Genomic DNA, 20,839 nt, shown 5'->3' on the forward strand with positions numbered 1-20,839 from the left:
GTTGCGGGTTCGGTCCCTGGCCTTGCTCAGTGGGGGTTAAGGATCCAGCGTTGCTGTGGCTGTGGTGTAGGCCGGTGGCTACTGCTCCGCTTAGACCCCTAGCTTGGGAACCTCCACATGCCATGGGTGCAGCCCTAGAAAAGGGGGGGGAAAAAAGGCTATCTGCACATCATCAGAATACCTCTCCAAATATTTCCTGATTACTGTAGTAACTTCAACTCATGTCCACAAATTCCTTGATACTTTTCCCTTTAATGTCCTTCACACTTCAAATGAAGGCTAAACTTAGTGACCCACTTCTAATAAACAGTGTATGGAAAGCAGAAAAACAGTAATTTCATAATGAAGAAACCTACTGAAACGTAACACTGTGGTTATATTAGGTTTAATAAAACATAGCGTTAAATATTAATTTCACTTATTTTATCACTTTTTTCAAGGTAGCTACCAGAAAACTTTAAATTATATGTGTGGTGCATATTATATGTGATTGGATAGTGCCAGCCTAAACAATTCTAGATAAAAGGTTAACTGTCTTAACCAAGTGATCAAGTTTAACATCACCAGTTACAACTGACAGTACTAGTGCACGTAAATAATAAGGCAGGCACATCACTGCTGTGACACTCTTGCCCAAGTATCCATTATCTTAGCCCAATCATTAAAAATATCATAAAAACCAGTATTCTTTAAGGTGATGAAAAACAAGACTGAAAAACTATCACAGATCAGGGGAGACTAATGCAACATGGGATCCTGGATTGCACCTTGGAACAGAAAAAAAGACATTAATGGGAAAAAATTAAAATATCCAAATAAAGTCTTGTAGTCTAGTTTAGTATTGTATCAATGTTAGTTTCTTAGGCCTGATATATGTACCATGGTTAAGATTTTAACACTAGGGAAGCTAGATGAAGGGGTACCTAGGAATTCTGTACTATCTTTGATATTCTTGTATAAAATTATTTCCAAACAGTAAGTTTTTTCGTTTTTTTTTTTTTTTTGGTCTTTTTGCCTTTTCTAGGGCCACTCCCGTGGCATATGGAGATTCCCAGGCTAGGGGTCGAATCAGAGCTATACACCACGCTGGCCTACACCACAGCCACAGCAACGCGGGATCTGAGCCACGTCTGCAACCTACACCACAGCTCACGGCAACGCCGGATCCTTTAACCCACTGAGCAAGGCCAGGGACCGAACCCGCAACCTCATGGTTCCTAGTCGGATTCGTTAACTAGCCACGACGGGAACTCCCCAAACAATAAGTTTTTTTAAAAGAAACATTTATAGGGAGTCCCCTGGTTGCCTAGCAGGTAAGGATTCAGTGTTGTCACTGGTGTAGCTAGGGTTCAATCCCTGGCTTGAGAACTTCCATATGCTGGCAGGCACAGCCAAAAAAAAAAAAAAAGAAGCTACATTTATGTAATTTCAATTACATAATGTTAAACAGTACTAAATTCAGATTAACTTTTCTAGTTATCAGTGATATTCTAATGACTTTCACAATAATATAAAATATTTTAAAAAGCTTTGAAAATATATGAAAATGTGTCCAACCTAGAATTCAATAAAAATTACACCCACTAGAACCTTCATGAACTAGTAATACTATACCAATTTATTTTTCTTGTGAGTATTCTCAAATAAGTAGCTAATTTAGATATCCCTTGGCTAAGACATTATGATGACATGGGCAATTTCCCCCCTCCTTGCAGTGCCCTCTGATTTTGTCCATTAGCTATTTGGATATCAAATTAATTCCCCATCCCCACCCCCTAGCCTTCATACCCCTGTTCCCCACAAAAAAAGGAGCAGTACTAAGCTTGAGAGAAGAAAACCTGGATACTCCATTCTCTTCTAAATTTCCAACTGCTTGCTGCCAGAAAAAAGAAAAAAAAAATCAGAAATGTGGTGGAGTTTGCAAGACTCTGAGAAATAGCTGGTGTCACTCTCACCAATCAATCTACCAGCTCAACCTTCTCCCTTTGGTGCAGAGCTGGGCCCCTTTCCCTCTGAAACCATCATGTCATCCTTCATGCACTACATTCAGGGTTAAAATTCAATCCTGCTGTTCTGCTTAAAGTCCTTCACCAGTCCCCCATCACAGAAAAGTGTCCTTATATCACAGCAAAGAAGTCATTTCATTTGATTTATCCCTGCTTACCTACTCTGTTCTCATCGTTCTCCAACTTACATAAACCAAACTGTTTGCCAGAAAAGACCAAACTGTTTGGCATCTTTATGCCCTAACATACATCCTTTCCTTCTGTAATACCCTGACACATCTATTTTTATTATAAATTATTTGAATATACAGATTCTCAGTTAGGAGTTAATATGGGCAACACTTGAAACTTATGTTAGTATTTAAAAAATTATGAATGTGTGGAGTTCCTGTCATGGCTGAGCAGAAACAAATATGACTAGTATGCATGAGGACAAAGGTTCAATCCCTGGCCTCTCTCAGTGGGTCAAGGATCTGGCGTTGCTGTGAGCTGTGGTGTAGGTTGCAGACTCGGATCAGATCTGGCATGGCTGTGGTGTAGGCCAGGGACTATAGCTCTGATTTGACTCCTAGCCTGGGAACCTCCCTATGCCATGGGTGTGGCCCTAAAAAGACAAAAAAATATATAAATATGAACAGCATTTTCTCATAGTACTTAAGATATATATTTTAGTACACCTTCTAAAATGTGTATGAGCTACACAAGGCAAAATAAAATCTAAACTGCTGAAAAATTCCTGGCTTTAGACAGCCAACAATCATACAATTAAGGGCATTAAAGAAAAATAATTCTCAAAAATGTGTTTGGTACTATTTAATTATCTCTATCCTAAAGTGGGATGTAACAAATGCACCTGAACTCAAAGATCAATGGACTAAAGAATACAAGCTGCTTCTTCAGATGTCTGAAAAATATTTTCTTTATAGCTAACCTGTTCAAAATTGAGAAAGTGTCAGAGAAATGCAAATATTTTCTTTAGGAAAAAACAGTTCGGGTAATGATTAACCTGCAAAGATCAGAACTGTACATTATCCATTTAATTTGGCTGAACACAGACTTAATTTTTCAGTTCTATGCGCAATCAAAGGGTCAAAGAACATTAAATCCAGAAGAGACCTCAGAGACCTAGTTCAATGTTTTAAAGATGAAGCAACTGAAGTCCAGAAAGATTACCATCTCTTGGGTCACAAAAAGCTTTTTCTATGTGATGTTTTATTTTAGTAAACCGCTGAAATACAGCTCAAAATTGTAGTTGTTCAGAATATTTAACATGTTAATGTTATTACATGCTAAAATAACTGTTTAGGAGGAAGGTAGTTCCTTCCTCAGAGATTAAGATACTCCCCAATATGTATAATTAAGCTATTGATAATTTTCTAATAGCTGCTCTCAAATACTGGCTTCCATTAACTATTAAATTAGCAGAATATTAAAAACAAAACCAACATAAATTGTATCAAATTCTTCACTATGTAACTCATTTTGAGAAGACAAACTCATTTGAATACCTATATTAAGCATAGACAGAGTTCACAAAAATCACAATTATTACCACATGAGGGACCTCAATTTTTCATTTTAAAAATGAATCTGTATTTGAAAATATTGGGAACCACAGGGGGGGGAGACCGACCCCACACACAAAAAAGTGCCAGTTCTGGTTAAAAGAGAATTTTATGTGACTGTATCTAGGTGGATTAAAGGCACAACCTCCCCAAATATAAATGAACACACTTTTTGTGAGAGGGTGGCACAGGGAGGAGGAGGCAGGAGGTGAAGAGGCTGGCAGCCTAGCAGCCCCATCTTTACTCAACTCTCATTCCCACAGCTCTCCCCTACTGCCACCAGGGACCTGCGAGCAGCCAGTTTTTATATGGCCTCTGGCCATGGTGGGCACCTTCCCAAACCAAACTTGCCAGAACTTCAAGATTTTTCCAAATGAAACAGAGAAAGATGTAGTCCCTACTCTACAGCAGGAGAAAAGAGGATTAAAAACTGGCACGGGGGACTTCCCTTTGTGGATTAGCAGTTAACGAACCCAACTAGGATCCATGAGGATGAAGTTTGATCCCTGACCTCGCTCAGTGGGTTAAGGATGGGGCATTGCCATGAGCTATGGTGTAGGTGGCAGACATGGCTCAGATGTGGCATTGTTGTGGCTGTGGCATAGGCCAGTAGCTGCAGCTTCAATTCAACCCCTAGCCTGGTAACCTCCACAGGCCAAGGGTGCGGTCCTAAAAAGCAAAAAAAAAACTAGCACTGGCAAATTAAGTCTTCCTCCATCTGAAGAAAGTGAATCTACTATGAGAAAATGAAACTAACCTACAAAAAAACACAAAAGGCAAAGTTGTTAATTAATATTTCTGGTAGCTTTCAAATAGGTATGGGTGGCTCACTTATTGCTCTTCCTCAGTTGAGTTATTCAATACATTTTGGATTCTATAAACCAATAAATACCTCTTTTTGGCTCGAGCTAGTCTGAATTGAGTTTCTACTGTACAATTAAAAAGAGCTGAATCATAAATCAACTATGGAAGGTTGGCCATGATTAATCCAGACAGAATATCACAGGTAAATGAAACTAAAGGTAAACTACAAAATCTCCTGAATCTGTACAAAAACTTAAATGGGGCTATCCAGCCAGCCCTCATTACTTGCCTTGAATGAAATACGTATCTTAAGAAAAATAAAGTTTTAACCTACTAAAATCTAACATTTATGATTACCACAAGCACATATCCAAATTGGTTCATCAATTATCCTTTTATATGGATTTTTTTGAAACCATTTACGTGGTTTCAAACACCATCTGTAAGTACATTCCTCCAAGAAAAGTGAACAACACTCGCATATGTTCCTGGGCCTCCAAACATAGATACCAGGGTAGTAAAGTCTCTTCCAATCCTCTCCTAAATGCTAACGTTTTAATGAATTATTTCCAGTTTTCTACTGAACAAAACCATGTAAGCTTATCAGCTGGTCACAAAAACATTACTGAGAGAACAATCCACTCAAATATTTACTGAACACCTACAGGTCCTGTTTTAGGTCCTAGAGTCACAAGAAAGAGTCCAACCCTGTTCTCAGAGAGTTTAAGAGAATCTAGTTTTTAAAAAATCAACAATTAAGGCTATCTAATAGAGAGATAAGTGCTATGTGACTGAAAATGGCTAGGGAGTGAGCAACAACGTCACTGTGACCTCTCCATGCAACTTCTCTGAGGTGGTGGCAATGAAACAAAAACCTGAATGATATAAAAGAATTAGCCATATGACAATCTCAGAGCAAAGCTTGATGCAGGGAGTAAAGCAATTAAGGCGGTGAGACAGGAAAAAGCTTGTCCAGTGGGCATGGACTAGTATGGCTGGGCACACTGAAAAAGGGGAAGAGTGAAACAGGATACAATTTGTGAGGTGGCCAAAGGGCAGATCATGCAGTGGTGGGACCCTCCCAGGCTAAGGAAAAATGGACTTTATACCAAGTACGATGGAAAACCCAGAGAAATGGGAAGGAAACGGACACTTATTGAGTATTTTACATGGTGCCAGACAAAACAGCATGTACAAATGTTTCTGCCTCGCATTCTATAAAACCATGTATACATTCATGTAAATTATAATGTATTTATAATATTTATCAAAAGATCAGTATGCTGTACAATCTCAAAAAAAAAAAAAAAAAAAGCTACTTTTCCTGTTACTACCAGTTCTCACTTATAGGAAGTCACTTTTATGTTGATTTGTCAGACCAAACCAACTAACCAACCAATGTTATCTACAAGCAAAACATAAATGAATCATCTGGAAGAATGCAAGAAAGGCAAATGAGACTAGATAAAATAAGGTAGCCAGCTATTCACAAGAGTATATGACCCCCAAAAAGGGAACAAACTAAATAGAGAAGCAAGAAATTAGGGAGTTCCCGTCATGCTCAGTGGTTAAAGAATCTGACTAGGAACCATGAGGTTACAGGTTCAATCCCTGGCCTCGATCAGTGGGTTAAGGATCCAGTGTTGCCATGTGCTGTGGTGGAGGCCACAGACGCGGCTCAGATCCTGAGTTGCTGTGGCTCTGGCGTAGGCCGGTGGCTACAGCTCCAACTGGACCCCTAGCCTGGGAACCTCCATATGCCGTGAGTGTGGCCCTAGAAAAGACAAAAAAAAAAAAAAAGAAAGAAAGAAAGAAAGAAATTAGAAAACAAGCCCAATACAAGAAGCTAAGAGCCTACAGATACAAAAGATTAAGTTATCTAACTTAAAAGCACTCTCTGACAGACAAAGGTTAAAAAACTCAAAAGCTTCAAGATAATTCCCTTTTCATTCTACTCAATAGTACCTTGCCTGTCCTAAGAACATTCAGAGGAAAATGAAAATATTAATCTTTTACATGTACTATCCTTAGTAATTTTTAAAATCTGCTGAATTTTAAATTGTTATTTATTAAGTACAAATATTTCTGAAAACACCACTGAAATACCATGGCAAGGCTTTTAGTTCAAAGTTTAAAACTGAAAATCTTCCCAGTTTGCAGAAAGCAACTCAACTATCTCCCTCTGACAAAATGATCTTTTATGTCTGAATAAACCTGGAGGAAAAAAGAGCCTTCTACTTTGGAAGGCTCCAAATGACAATAGAAATGCATCTACCAAGACATCGTATCTCCAACCTCCACTCCAAACACCCAATATCTCAAATTATCCTGGATATCTTCAAGAATAGCTAGAAGTAAAGGATGTTGCCCCAGCTCACTCTGACAACTGGGTGTTACCATCACCCACTTCTATTCCTCCCATCTATAATCCTCCTCTATCTTACAACTCTGTCTCATCACCACTTACCATCATTAAATGAGAATGTAATGCCACTGACAGCCTACCCTCAACAGTAGAAACTCAGGGAGAAAATAGAGGATATTCCCAGGGTAGAAAGTGGGTAGTTCTAGGTCCGGAAAACAGGAGATCAGAATTAAGACCCAATCTGGGCCACGGAACCACCTGTACCGCAATGGCTAATTTAAAGAGACAAAGAATATAGAGTGTGCACATCCTCTAAGCCCTAAGGGAAGGCTATGGTGAAAGGTAAGAGCACCACAGATATACAGACTGAGCACACATGCTAAAATCAAGAACCAGGAGCAAGGGAAGAATAGCATTATCAGCATCAGGTAAGAGTCCTAATTAGGAGAAAAAAAATAAATAAAAATGAAAAAATATCAGGGGAATAAACTAGAAAAAGTACATGAGTATTAGGAACACATGGACAAGTCCACAAAACACCCCAAATTCAAGTTTAACTGCTAATGCCAGGTCAAGGTCTTTCTTTCAACTCAGGTTTTGAGAATATTCATTGTCTCTAGAGACACCAAAAACAGGATGCAAGACTATCAAGCAGACCCTCACAAGTCTTACAGTAAGAACAGGAGTCCAAGGGTCAATGAATTTGTGAAAATGGATGGATCCCTTTTCTACTTTTGCATATTTCAATCATCCTCAAGGAGGCAAGGGTCTATACTAAGCAACCTATACCTCATTCAGAAAGCCTCATAGATTCAACTCAACATGAATGCAAAGTCTACATGTGACAGGCACTGGATCAGATACTGAGGATAAAGGTGGATGAAATGCAACTGTCCTCAAAGAAGGTGGGGCCTAGTGAGAAAGAGTCAACAAATAACTCTCAATCAAAAAGAGGACTGTGCCAGAAACAAATGACCAGAGGTCACAGGTCAGGATGTTAATTTAAGGCTGTCATAGAAAAAAGCTTATTCTTCAATCATTCAGGGAGCCAATATGCTAAGGTAAGTTAGTTTTATACAGTCTATCAAATTTCTTTCCTAATGAGATATAAGAAACTTAGCATGTTATTCCTTTGTTAATAATCACTGCTCTTTATGAAAGGCATTCAGGGTTCTTAATCCAGAGCTGTTTGCACACTATCTCTTTTACATTCGCATTTATTAGCAACCAAAATTTATTATCCTTTGTATGCATACTTTACAAAAATTGGGATGTTAGAACTTCAGAATCCAAATAGAGCTTCAGAATACCACCTAAAGACATTAGACCAATAAATGTAACTTATCTATTCCCTATCATTCAGATAATAATTCATTTCTAATTTTGAATACTGATTCTAAATCCATAAACACCACACGTCTTTGAAAACCAATCTTTTCTAAATCCAGTTAATAAAACTGTTACTACTCATAAATAATAAAATCAGTTTTATAAAAGCATATTTATGAATGAGTATAGTAAGTGAGTGTGTACCACATATTAAAGCAAGCATAAATTCCTGAAAACTTACTTCAGCATTTTCACACATATACATATCCTATGCTTTATCATATGGATTTCTTTCTTTCTTTTTTTTTTGTCTTTTGAGGGCCACACCTGCAGCATATGGAGGTTCCCATGCTGGGGGTCTAATCAGAGCTACAGCTGCTGGCTTACACCACAGCCACGCCAGATTCGAGCCGAGTCTGCAACCTACACCACAGCTCACGGCAACACTAGATCCTTAACCCATTGAGCAAGGCCAGGGATTGAACCCGCAACCTCATGGTTTCTAGTCGGATTGTTTCCACTGCGCCATGATGGGAACTCCTCATATGGATTTCTTAGTGAAAGTCCAACTCAGAGTTTGCAGAATGTGTAACATGAGTATTTGAAATGCCTGAGACATCCAAGCAGTGTCCACTGAGAGCCAGAGCAGTGCTGGGTCTCCTGGAGAAAAGGGGGAGCAAGTTCACTCTAAAAAGCAAAAAGACTTTATTGTATTAGCAAAGGTAGTAATTTTTCTTGAAACATGAAGATGTGACTAAATCCAATGTAAAATATCATTGTAAAACAATAAAAGTATTAGAGACACAATAAAACTCCACAGTACACATTCTCATTTAGATGAGTAGTTTAGTGGTCAGTTAGCTCAGTTGGTTACAGTGCGGTGCTAGAGTGAGCAAGAAAACCTCAGTCACCAAATGCAGTGTAGCCCTCTGAATTGGGAATGCTAACCATCCTGTTGAGGTTGCCACAGAAAGCAATATAGTTTATAGGAGCAGTGCCACTTTTCTGCTTCTCTCCTCAGCTGCTGGTGCTTCTGTTAGCTGCAGCAGCAAGTAGGTAGTTCGCATTTACTGAATACTTCCTATGTGCTGGCCCTATGACAACTACCTTACATGTGTTAATTATTTCAATCCTCACTACTACTCTACATAGAAAAATTCCCATTTGTCAGAGTGAAAACCAAATGGAGTGGTTACATAATTTTCCAAAGCCATACAACTGATAAATTAGGGTCACAGGATTCAAACCAGGTATGCCTGGCTCCAGAGGCTGAGCTCTTGCCACAGTAACAACCTATGTAAGAGTTTCTTGCCAAACATCAGACACAGACCCTACCTAACCCTCTTATCTCTAAAGAGAGAGGCACTGCCCTTAGGAAAAGCTAGCATCAGGTCACAGTGGAGCAGAATTAGATGCACCTTTCCCAGAGGTTGTTCCAGCCTAAGTTGAAACAGAAGACAAGATCCTTTATTGGTAAACTAAACAGCCAATGAACAATTACAAGCGACACCAAATGCAAACCCAAATGGAATTAGAATCTAATACACCTGTCTCCTTGGAGTCAATAATACATACATCCAAATTCACAAGTTATGTTAGAAATTATACAATATCAGAATCTATAGTTCCACAAATCTCACTATACCAGAGACTATCATCATTATTGAAATTGACTATTACAGTCAATAAACGAGAACCCCAATTTTCACCCAATTTCCAAACTCTTGGCAAAACAGCACTTTTTTTTTCTTTTTTTTGCTATTTCTTGGGCCGCCCCTGCGGCATGTGGAGGTTTCCCAGGCTAGGGGTCGAATCAGAGCCATAGCCACCAGCCTAACGCCAGAGCCACAGCAACGCAGGATCCGAGCCGCGTCTGCAACCTACACCACAGCTCACGGCAACGCCGGATCCTTTAACCCACTGAGCAAGAGCAGGGACCTAACCCGCAACCTCATGGTTCCTAGTCGGATTCGTTAACCACTGCACCACGACGGGAACTCCAAAACAGCACTTTTGAAATCAGGAAACACCTATATACTTCTCTATAACCAATACTTTTCTTTTAAAGTTTGCATTGAGTTAATTTCTAATTATCAACCTTGGCTAGATCTCAAAAATAACCAGTTCACTATCATTAAATACTACTGGTCTGATGACCCCCATTATGACACAGAACCAACATGTTTTAATCAGTGGCTCTAATTCTGCCGACTAATCTGAGAAATAAAAATAATTGTTTGCAAAAATATACACGGTTCCAGCTCTTTAGGAACTGACTAAAGGAAGTTCCCCGGTGGCTCAGTGGGTTAAGGATGTGGAGTTGTCACTGCTGTGACATGGATTTGATCTCTGGCCCAGGAACTTCCACATCTTCTGCATGCCACAGGCGGGGCCAAAAAAAACAAAAAAACAAGAACTGACTGGGAGCTCCCATTGTGGCTTAGCAGCTTAAGCACCCAACTAACATCCATAAAGATACAGGTTCAATCCCTGGCCTCGCTCAGTGGGTTAAGAATCTAGAATTGCCATGAGCTGTGGTGTAGATGTGTAGGTCGCAGACATGGCTCAGATCCTACGTTGCTATGGCTGTGGTATACGCCGGCAGCTATAGCTCCAGTTGGACCCCAAGCCTGAGAACCTCCACATGCCACGGGTGTGGTCCTAAAAAAAAAAAAAAAAGAAAGATTAAGAATTCTTAACTGAATGTCTTGCTTTTTTCACAATTGTTACTTTTTTTGAAATAGTAATACTAACATAGTAAGATTCACACAGTTCAAAAGATCATCCACGAAATAAATTTATCCCATACCAGACCACATGATCTCCCCACCTCAACTCCCCAAAACCACTGTTACTAGTCTGCTGTGTTATCTTCCTGGAGTCATCTAAGCATACACACACACACACACACACACACACGCGCGCGCGCGCGCGCGCGCGCGCGCCATCCTGTGTGTCCTTTCCTTTCCTTTCCTCTCCCTCTTTTTAAACTAAAATGGCAGAAGACTATACAATATCTTCTGCCTCAACATTTTTCATTTAAATGTATTTCTGACATCCCATAAACATTAACAAGAAAATCATAAACATCAAAGCTAAACAAATCTGTAAAGAAACAATTCACACAAAATATCTCCCTCAGTAGTTAAAACTGGTGACTTCTGCTAGCAGGACATAAGGAAATCCAAGGTCAAATAAGCAATCCCCCTGAGGGTCTATAAGTTCTTGCAGAAGAATAGGAAAACTATTTCCCTGATACAGTAAAACTGCACTCCTAATCCCAGGATAGGATCTCACAAATGTATACCGTTTACTAAGGAAGACAGATAAAGGTGATTTAGAGAAAATCCATCACTTTAGTGGGTGAAAATTCTTTAAGTATATAGCATACTAAATTTTAAAATAAAAAGGTGTCCAAAGGCATAGCTACGGCTACAAACAGCATCTAAAAATTCACAGAGGAATGATAAATCCTATCCCATAAAAGAATAATTATACAGAAAAAGAAAAAAAGGTATTAAGGAAATTCATTATCTATTCCCATTACCTTATTTCAGAAACCCAAAGTAGATGACCCAAATGCTTTACACTGTCAGTTAATGACATCTGATAGCGCCAAAACAGACATGGAACAAAATTAGTATATGCTCTATCCAATTAGTCTGTTCAAATTAAGGAGAAAGCATAAAATACCTCTCCCTAACCCATAAATTGTATTCTACTAGCAGCTGAAGTAACCACCAAAATATACTATTAACAACTTCTCTGGCAAAGTAATTTCTTACACTAATGTCAAAATTCCCTATTAGTCTGTGTAAAGCTATAGATTTTCATTCTTTAAAAACTCTAAGCAAATATTCCATAGATTTCTCAAAAAAAAAATTAGACAACAAACCTCAGAATTTTTACACAGGAATTGACTGTATAAGTATTGGTAGAATGAAAGAACAAACTTTAGGTAGCATTTTATCTGAAACTCCCACACATTTCTACACGCCAAATGAATGACCGATGTTAACTATGGCTTTGCGAAAAATGGCAAAAATTGATTTGCTTAATACTGAATTGATGTTAAAATGCAACACACCATTCAAGTAGATAAGCAGTAAGAACAAAAACACAAACATCCACTTAATAACCAAGTTACAATGCCTATCATTCAGTGTGCTAAAAAGGACACCATGAGAAATAGAGAAAGAAAGAACACACACACGCACTGGTACCAACTTTGATCTCAGACAAAATGAAAATAAAGATGTAGATTCATATCTAGTTCTTAAAAAGTAAAAACTCTTTACTTTTTGTTATAAAGTAATTAAAAATTTAAAATATCTCCTTTGTTGTAAAAAAAAAGTTTGCACATCCAAAATACAATTTCATATAAAGAAGAATTATTCTATTAAGCTACTGGGATGACCATCTCTGACCCTTGTTCTGTTTTTTTTAATTCTATCTCCTGAAATTTTCAATAGATAAAGAGGAAAACAGGCGGCAGACTCCTTGGTTTAAACATTCAATACCTATAAAGAGGAAAATAAAGACAAATTATTCTATTAAAATACTGGGATGACTAACTCTGACCCATGTTCTGTTTTTTTAAATTCTATCTCCTGAAATTTTCTATAGATAAAGAGGATAACAGGTGGCAAACTCCTTGGTTTAAACATTCAATACCTATCCTTCCCCGTTCATTTTACATAAATACGTTTATTAATCTGGACACTCTTTTTATGTTTAACTAAAATTTTTGGTCGTTCAGCATGGTCCTCATAGTTCAACTGTATTATTTCTGAGTTAAGACTCTAAGAGCTTACAAGCAGGGAAACATCCAACGCACTTTGTTTGATACTAAAAACCTTTTAAAACTCTGAATATTAAAAATTTCAAGGACATAATACCAAATTAGTTACCTTTAGAATAAATTGCCCAAGTTGTTGGAAACTAATCTGCCACATCTTTACCATAAAAACATACTGAAGAGCGATGGCTACAGGACACTCTTCTGGTAGACTAAACCCACTTATTATTCTGTGTGATAGATGTATGTTTAATATATTCATAGCAATGGCTCAAATGGACTCCAATGCGGTCAGAGCTGAGAGCTAAAAACAATCTTATTTAGACATACTACTGAGAAAATAATGAGCAAAAAAGCGTGAGGATTAAAAAAATAAAATCCAGAATCTTAAGTTTCATAACAACACATAAATAAACACAAGACATGACTTCTAACTGGACTAGGTTGTTCACCAGGACTGTGGTGAAATATTAAGAAGATAAAACTAAGCATTTTCACTTCACTCTAAATGTTGACTAGATTTTTTTTCCGTCCTTGTCAACAGTGGCAGCATCGAAATTCAAACAGTTAAATGTGGCTATAGTACAACTAAACCCTGAAGGCCTAATTCAAAAAGAAGCTTCTTCCACATCAAGAGTGAAAGAGGACTGTCACTACTCTCATTTTAGCATGAGCCCTCAAAGAAACAATCCATTTTATCATAAAGATAGTATAATATAAAAGTTAAGAATTCTGCGAAATACTTTAATTAAGGAAAATGGGCTTTTCCTTCAAGAAACTTAACATGTACTTTAGACAATGTGACGTATACTTAATAAATAATTACAGAATCTGTGCATTCATTAAACGCAATGGAATCTCAGAGAAGAAATATCCTGAGTCAGGATGTTCAGAAAAACTTCATGAAAGAAGTAGGATAGAAACTAGGCTATAAAATGGACAAAGGGAAGGAACAGCATGTGCAAAAGCAGAGGAGTAATGAGTGTGGCAAAACTACAGTATTTGATAGGCAGGCAAGAATCCCAGTTGGAGAAGAGTGGGAAATAAAGTTGAATAGGTATTATGGAGCCTTAAAAGCCAGATTTGAAGCCTAATAGCTACATCCAGTTGGGAAAGGGAAGCCATTATGGGTTCTCAGACAGGGGAACTAACATGATGAAACCAATATTTTAAATAAATTATACTGTTACTAGTTAGAGAAGATAGGATAGAGAAGAAAGGATGCTCAGGGCAATCTACTAGAAAGTAATGCAATAACCCAGAAAACTCAAACGAGTCCTTAATGCCTTCCTTCACTCACTGGGAAAACAGACTGCTAGTTAAGAACACTGGCCTAGAAGGCAGACACACTAGGCCTAAATCCCTCCCTACACCCCTTACTATCTGAGCTTTGGTTTTCTCATCGTTGATCAGAATACCAGATGATCGGACTGTCACAAGTACTCATCATGGGCCTGACACAGTGAACTCTAGTAGTAGTTAACATTACTGCTGAATTAAGAATGGTTAAAAAAAAAAATGGGAAGGAAAAATAAGACAAGGCTCACAGATATCTCAGAGGAACAGAAAGAACCTCCAAGCAAAACTGTCTTGACAGCAGCTGAAAATATAGAACAAGAACACAGATGAAAGGATGAGGATGGAGAAAACAATAACCTACTTAATCACTCCAATTTAAAAAGCAAATCCTAAGTACTGCCAGACCCAGCCTAGAAAAATAAAATCTCTTTATTTAAAGAGTTCGAAAATGTTTCAAATGGTTCAGATTTTAAAAGTCCAAGCTCAAGTGACAGAATAGCAGCAAAGGCACAGAAAAGACCCACTACTGTACTTACACCAACTTGGTAATGTTCCCACTTAGTATTAAAATCCAATCTAATGTTTCAAGTAAGCCTTAAATCACCACTTCAAAAGTAAATAAATTATGCTGATCATGTATCAACTATTTTGCCCAAGAAATAAAACTGCCAAATACCTTCTTTGACACTATGCCCCTACTTAAATAACAAACAAAATGTAATACAAAAAAGCAAATTTCAACCCAATTTATCAACATTCCAAACTTACATTTCCATGATGCTTGTTTGTCAGCTTCTGTTCTCAGCAATTTACATACACAGTTCTCTTATTCCTCTCAACTCTAGAAGTTGACTGTCCCTTTACACAGAGGAGGAAACTGAGACACAGCGGGTGTTACTCCCCTTGAGTGACAAAACTAGTAAGGGACAGAGCCCACGTTTGAAACCAGGCAGTTCTCTTCAAGAACCCCTGACAGAATCGCTATGCTGCACAAGAAGACTTTTATGAGTTTTCTCCTACAAGTTTTCAGGAACTTTTATTTGCTTTTCCTTAATTGTACGTATGGAACCACATCTTATTTCTGCTGACAGTATGTGGAAAGGCTACAGCACTGCTGTCAATCTTAATGTAGGAAATACAGCAGTTGACCAGAAGATTGCATCTTATTAAGCAGTTCTAGAGTTAAGCCAATGCCATTTAAGCCCCATGTATAAATTTCATTTATCTATGCAATCATTTGACCCAGTTGGTAGAGACCCTAACTACAAAATTATAAATTTGAATAAAAAACACTAGTTTTTGCAAGGATAACTGTAGACAAGACTGACAAAACAGCTGAGAAATTTTGGCCCAGTTCAGTCATCTAAAAACATGGACTACGGCTCAGACAGACCTAGGTTTGAATCCTAGTGCTCCTTTGATCATTTTGTGGCCTTGGACAAATGAATTAACTTATCTGCACCTTGCTGTTTCAATAATCCACAAAAAGAGCCCAATACTAGCCACTTCATAGGATTAACCTGAGGTAAAAATGACATAGAAAGCACCTCACACCTTTCTTACAGCTGAGCTGAAGCAGAATCCTTTCCTTGGACTCTGTTAACATGGCAATTAATTGTACTCTTAGGGAGTCCATTTCCAGAGGCAGTGAATAGCAAACCTCTCCAGCATGACCTCCCTCACAGGTTGTTCTGTTCTGTTCTTTTTTAACTTCAAGTATCTGTTGATGATAGAGCAGGAGATAGGGCCATGGTGGTCTCCAAATCAGTGAACTACCATTTCTCTACTACACAGCCCCCCACCCCCCCGGGGGGGGGTCTTAGCCCTTCTATACTATGTATATTTACAACTGTCTCAATGTTAGCTGCTTTCTTCTTTTGCATTTCATTGACTTATACTTTAAATGTCATTTATGAAATGAGTCAAATTCTATGTACTAGAAAAATACAAAGTCCCAGACAGTGCCAATATTTTTGTCATCCTCTCCTCTGACTTCCTTACTAGTCACATTCTTCTCAATTCTTTTTATATAAATAACACAGAAACTGAACAAACCCAACAAATTATTTATACTAACTCCATCAAAATGCATCAAGTCAAAAATTCTTTGTAGTAATAATTGCTGGAGTAAATTGGAGGAGGAGTCCTGTCAGCTACTTATTTGATAAAGTGGTACTTATATTTCACTGCCATATAAAAACCGATTATTCATTTAACAGGTTGCCATTCAAAAGGTCCATCAGTCATATTTCTATTTACCAGTAACCCCTGTGTGTTAAGCTTCTACCCCATCTCCTTGATAGGCCCCCAGTACAGAGGAAGCAGTGATCTCTTGGTAGGAATGTATCACAGTAATCATGACAAATCTTAATTTGATATTGAGATGTTGAGAATATGTAAAAGTTATTAAATATTTAACACTTCTTTGAAGCAACCAATTAAAAAATACGACCTTCAAAAGGGGCCATTCCATTTACCAAGGGTGTCTCCCATACTAATAACCAAAGTTGATATATGCTGGAAGAAAAACCATAAACTGGTGATGAGCTATGAAACAATTTTTATGCCATTAATAAGTCCCTTAATTAAGTTCCTTAACAATAAAAAAAAAAAAAAACTTTTTTCAATGTGCATACTATTTTCATCCCCCACACAGCTTAGTATTTTGTCCTCTAGGTCTGATTTTAACTACTCAAATGGCAAAAAATAGTAGTTATCTATGTATGGATTTAATGGTTATGATTACATATATCACACAGTACATGACAGCAGAAATGGACAAAACATCATATTCCAAAGAAGCAGAAAAACCTGATTTAAGAGCAAAAAGTATAAACAGGAATCACAAGCCTAACCACTCTCAGGCCTATTCTCCTTCTGCTGCCCCTCCTCCACAGGTAAATGCTAACTATTTCTAGAACGTGCTCAGTGATAATTTCCGAAACTTGCTCACCATGAACTACCACGATACAACCCTACACACTGTTTTCATGGAGACAAAGCTGCCCTATTTCCCTAGACTATAAACTTGTTATAAATGGTGAGAACATACAGTCCCAGTAAGTCAAGATTACAAAAATACACCAAGCAACTTGGATCTTATTTAACAAAAATGAAAATAAACCACATTGGGAAAACCAAAAAGTCACCCATTATACTTCCAATGTGTAACCAAGATATATATTACAATTTCTTTAGGTAAGTAAATGAAAACACCACCAGGGCCTTATATCTGATAAAGGAGTCTTTAAGAAAAACGGGGGAAAGGGGGATGATTATATGGGGGAGGGGAAATCAAACCATTCCGACTAAAAATAACCCATCATTTCACCCACCATATTTTATTAACAAGCTTGTTTAGATTAGCATAAGGGTCTTGTTTGGAAAACAAGAAAGCCAATAGTCAACTTCCCTCAGTCAACTGTAAAATCACATATGTACTAAAACTCTTCACCTTGGTGCCTGCACAGTACACTGTTTTAAGTAAACTCCAGACACTGAGAAAGAGCAAGTTTTAAACTAGGTTCCAACACTTTTGTAAATTTTAATCACCAAATTATTTTCGACAATGTTATTAGATAACCTAAAAACGGGAGGGTTTTTTAAGAGCCATTACAACCAAAATTTCACGCGAAACACCATTTTCACAAACCTAAATTTATTCTCGGTTGCCACTGCAAAGTGATGCCTGTTTGAGCAAATTAGGAACTTCCAAAAATACTGAACACGTTAACACATGCATGGCTTCCCTTGAACTGCCATTTCAGATTAATATTTCACTTAAATAAAAGTCTGTTTCTGTTCAAAAAATGACATCGGTTGCAAAGAGGAAGTTACCAAGAAACCACCCTCACAACGTGGCCTTTACACTGTCAGAAAATAATGTGACTCTGAGCCACCCAAAACTTACCAGGAAGCTGGCAATAACTTTGCCAATTCTACACTTCTGAACCCAACTTCAAAGTGGCTCTATCAAATATCTTCTCGAGACGATAAAAAGCACTAAGTTACAAACAAACACGTCCAGGAGTGCGGCCCCGCCGCCGCGCGCCCCTCCCCCGCCCGCGCCCCCGCCCGGGACGCACGGCCCTAACAGCCACCCGCAGCCCCCTGCACGCCGGCCGGGGTCGCCGCGCCTGGGCCCGGGCCGCGCCGGGGGAGGGGAGCGGATTTCCATTGCTGCCTGAGGTTTAACAAAATAACGCGCACAGTAGAGATCCCTCTCCCCTGCTAAAAATAGGCTATAAAGGAGTCGGCCTCATGATGGCTCCTTGATTCAATTTGCTGCACATTCCTTCCTGAAAGCCTCCCCCTATACAACACACACACACACATAATACACACACACTCACACACAAAGGGGGTGTAAACGGATGAAGGGTGGAAGATGGGGAGAAGGCCGAGGTGCACATTTTCGGGGACAACAGCATAATAAGGGTGAGGATCCCCCGGGACCAGGAAAGGGTAGGGGGTGGGCAGGCACGTGAGCATTTCAAAGAAGCCTGAGAGAGCTAAAAGGGGGGATGGGGCACCCTAAATGCCTTTCCTTTCTCTCCCTCCCCCACCAAACCCCCAGCTCCCCGAAGGACCAAGTTGAAAATGCACGTTCCACTTGAGCCCATCCCCCCGCCGGCCGGCGCCCCCCCAGCTGCCTCCGCCCGCGCCCCCCGCCCCGGCCCGCAGCCCCCACCCCGGGGTCCGGCCCCCGGCGCTTACCTGGAAACGGTGGCCTCCGACGCGCTCCCCCCTCCCGGGAATGGAGGCACAAGGAAATTCCCCTCGTCGCCGCCGCCGCCGCCTCCAACCACCCCCAAAATAACCCCTCCGGGGGGTGAGAGGCAATTATAACCCCGGCAAGCGGAGGGCGCGGGGGATGGGCGCCGGGCGGGCGGGGGCGGGGAGCGCGGCGCGGGTCCCCAGGTGGCGAGCGGAGGTGCTCCCGCCGCGGGGGGAGGGGCGGGGGCGCACGCGGCCGGCGGCGGGGGGAGGCGGCGCGCGGGGGAAGGGCGCGAGCGGGGAGAGGAATTGAGGCAGAAGGTAAAAGCTGTTACTAAGGGAAAGAGCCAAACGGTTCGGAGCAGCCAACGGCTCAGACACTCAACACTGGGGAGAGAGGAATGGGGACCAGCCAGGCACAAATGAGCTCGCGAGGCCCGCGGCGGCGGCGGCGGCGGCGGCCGCGCAGCAAAACAAACCCGAGCGGCCTGCGCCGGGCGGGCGCGCGGGGGAGGGGCCGGCGGGGGAGGGGCGCCGCGGACGCGGGGAGGCGGTGGCGGCGCGGCTAGGGGGGCCTCTGCCGGCCCCGCTCCTCTCCCCGCCCGTCCGCCCGGGGCGGTGGCGCTGGGGGGCTGGGCGGGTTCGGCGCAGCCTTTTAAAAAGAAAGAAAGACCCGCAGGCGCCCCGAGGCGCCACCGGGCCCCGGACCGCCCCGCCCCCACCGCGGCGCGCGGCCGGGTGCGGAGAGGCCTGGGTGTTGGCCGCGCGGTTCTAGGCCCTGTGGGGGCGGGGATGCTCGCGCCGTCGCGAGGGGGGCATCGCTGGTAAACTTTCCTGGGTAGGCCGGCGTGGCCCCCGGGCACCCGGACGGCGCGGTGCGGCAGGTGGGCCATAACGCACGCGGGGAGCGTGTGCGGAGAGTACGGCGCAGGCATCATATGGACATGTGTTTGTGAGAAGATCTGCACGCACCTTTGTGTGCATAAATACATATGTTTCTCGGAAGCGTACCTGGAAAGGTGCTTTATCTGTAATAAGCGATTCTCAAAATGTAATCCAGAGCACAGGATCTGTACAGAAAACACGCACACAAGAAAAGGGTTTTGATACTAAACACAAAGCTGTAATTGAAGTGTTTATGCCCAAATGTACAGTGAATTAAACATATGGTGGTATTTATCGTCTGGTGGGTCTGTTTGAAAGGTTTGGTCGATCAATTCGCATTTCACAAAAATAAAATAATGTAACTAAATGTTTACTAAATACATACTTCTAAGGCAGCGTCGGCAGTACAAGTTTATCCACTTTGTGTACTTTTGCATGTGTGTAGCATATCAAGGCGGTTTATAGAGTGTAACTTAGATGAGTGATAATGTGACAATATGAGAAAGGGAATGCAAGGGGTTATTTAAAAAAAGGGAAGCAAGCCACATTTTTTTTTTAAACAAATGCGTTTATCTTTCTAAAGTCCTCAAAAAGCAGGGCTTGGGGTCTTCTCAGACCTTTGTATGAGCCTAGTGTATAACAAGCAGCTTACTCTTAAGATTAGGCCTAAAAGAAACCTTTTTATTGTTACTTTCAGTTATTCCTGTCTTTAAAGTAAAATAACATTTTCACAGCCTTTTTAGGTGAGGTGTTCTGTTTTCGTACTTTAATCACAATATTTGGAAATTGGTGTAGTCATTATTTTAAAGCAATAGTCTTTTTCTCTCAGTATCAGAGACCTAAATTTTCATACTAAAAAAAAAGTTCATTCCAAGTAACTTTTACACATCTGGACTCTGGGTGGCCTAATAAGCTCAGTGATGAGACAGGTGCTTTTTTTGAGCAAAGTCAAAGGCTCCTGCCCCTGATGAGCCCTTTTTTTTCTCTTTTTTTTTTTTTTTTTTTTTTTTTTTTTTGATGAGCCCTTGAAAGAGGATGGGGAGAAGCCAGAGGCCCTTTCAGGCCATGTATT

General features: G+C 40.3%; 1 protein-coding gene across 6 annotated transcripts in view; it reads right to left on the bottom strand.

The window, feature by feature from the left end:
- Positions 1-19,208, bottom strand: part of TBL1XR1 (TBL1X/Y related 1) — a 179,927-nt gene extending 160,719 nt beyond the window's left edge. The window contains exon 1 of one of the 6 annotated variants that reach the window (XR_007135819.1): positions 18,077-18,797. The gene's annotated coding sequence lies outside the window, so the exon portion shown is untranslated. The other 5 variants (XM_047786760.1, XM_047786719.1, XM_047786696.1 and 2 more) reach the window with 5 other exon arrangements.
- Between the last annotated feature and the right edge of the window lie 1,631 nt (positions 19,209-20,839).

This window comes from Phacochoerus africanus, chromosome 1 (assembly GCF_016906955.1).
Source record: "Phacochoerus africanus isolate WHEZ1 chromosome 1, ROS_Pafr_v1, whole genome shotgun sequence".
In the NCBI taxonomy this organism is placed as follows: Eukaryota; Metazoa; Chordata; class Mammalia; order Artiodactyla; family Suidae; genus Phacochoerus; species Phacochoerus africanus.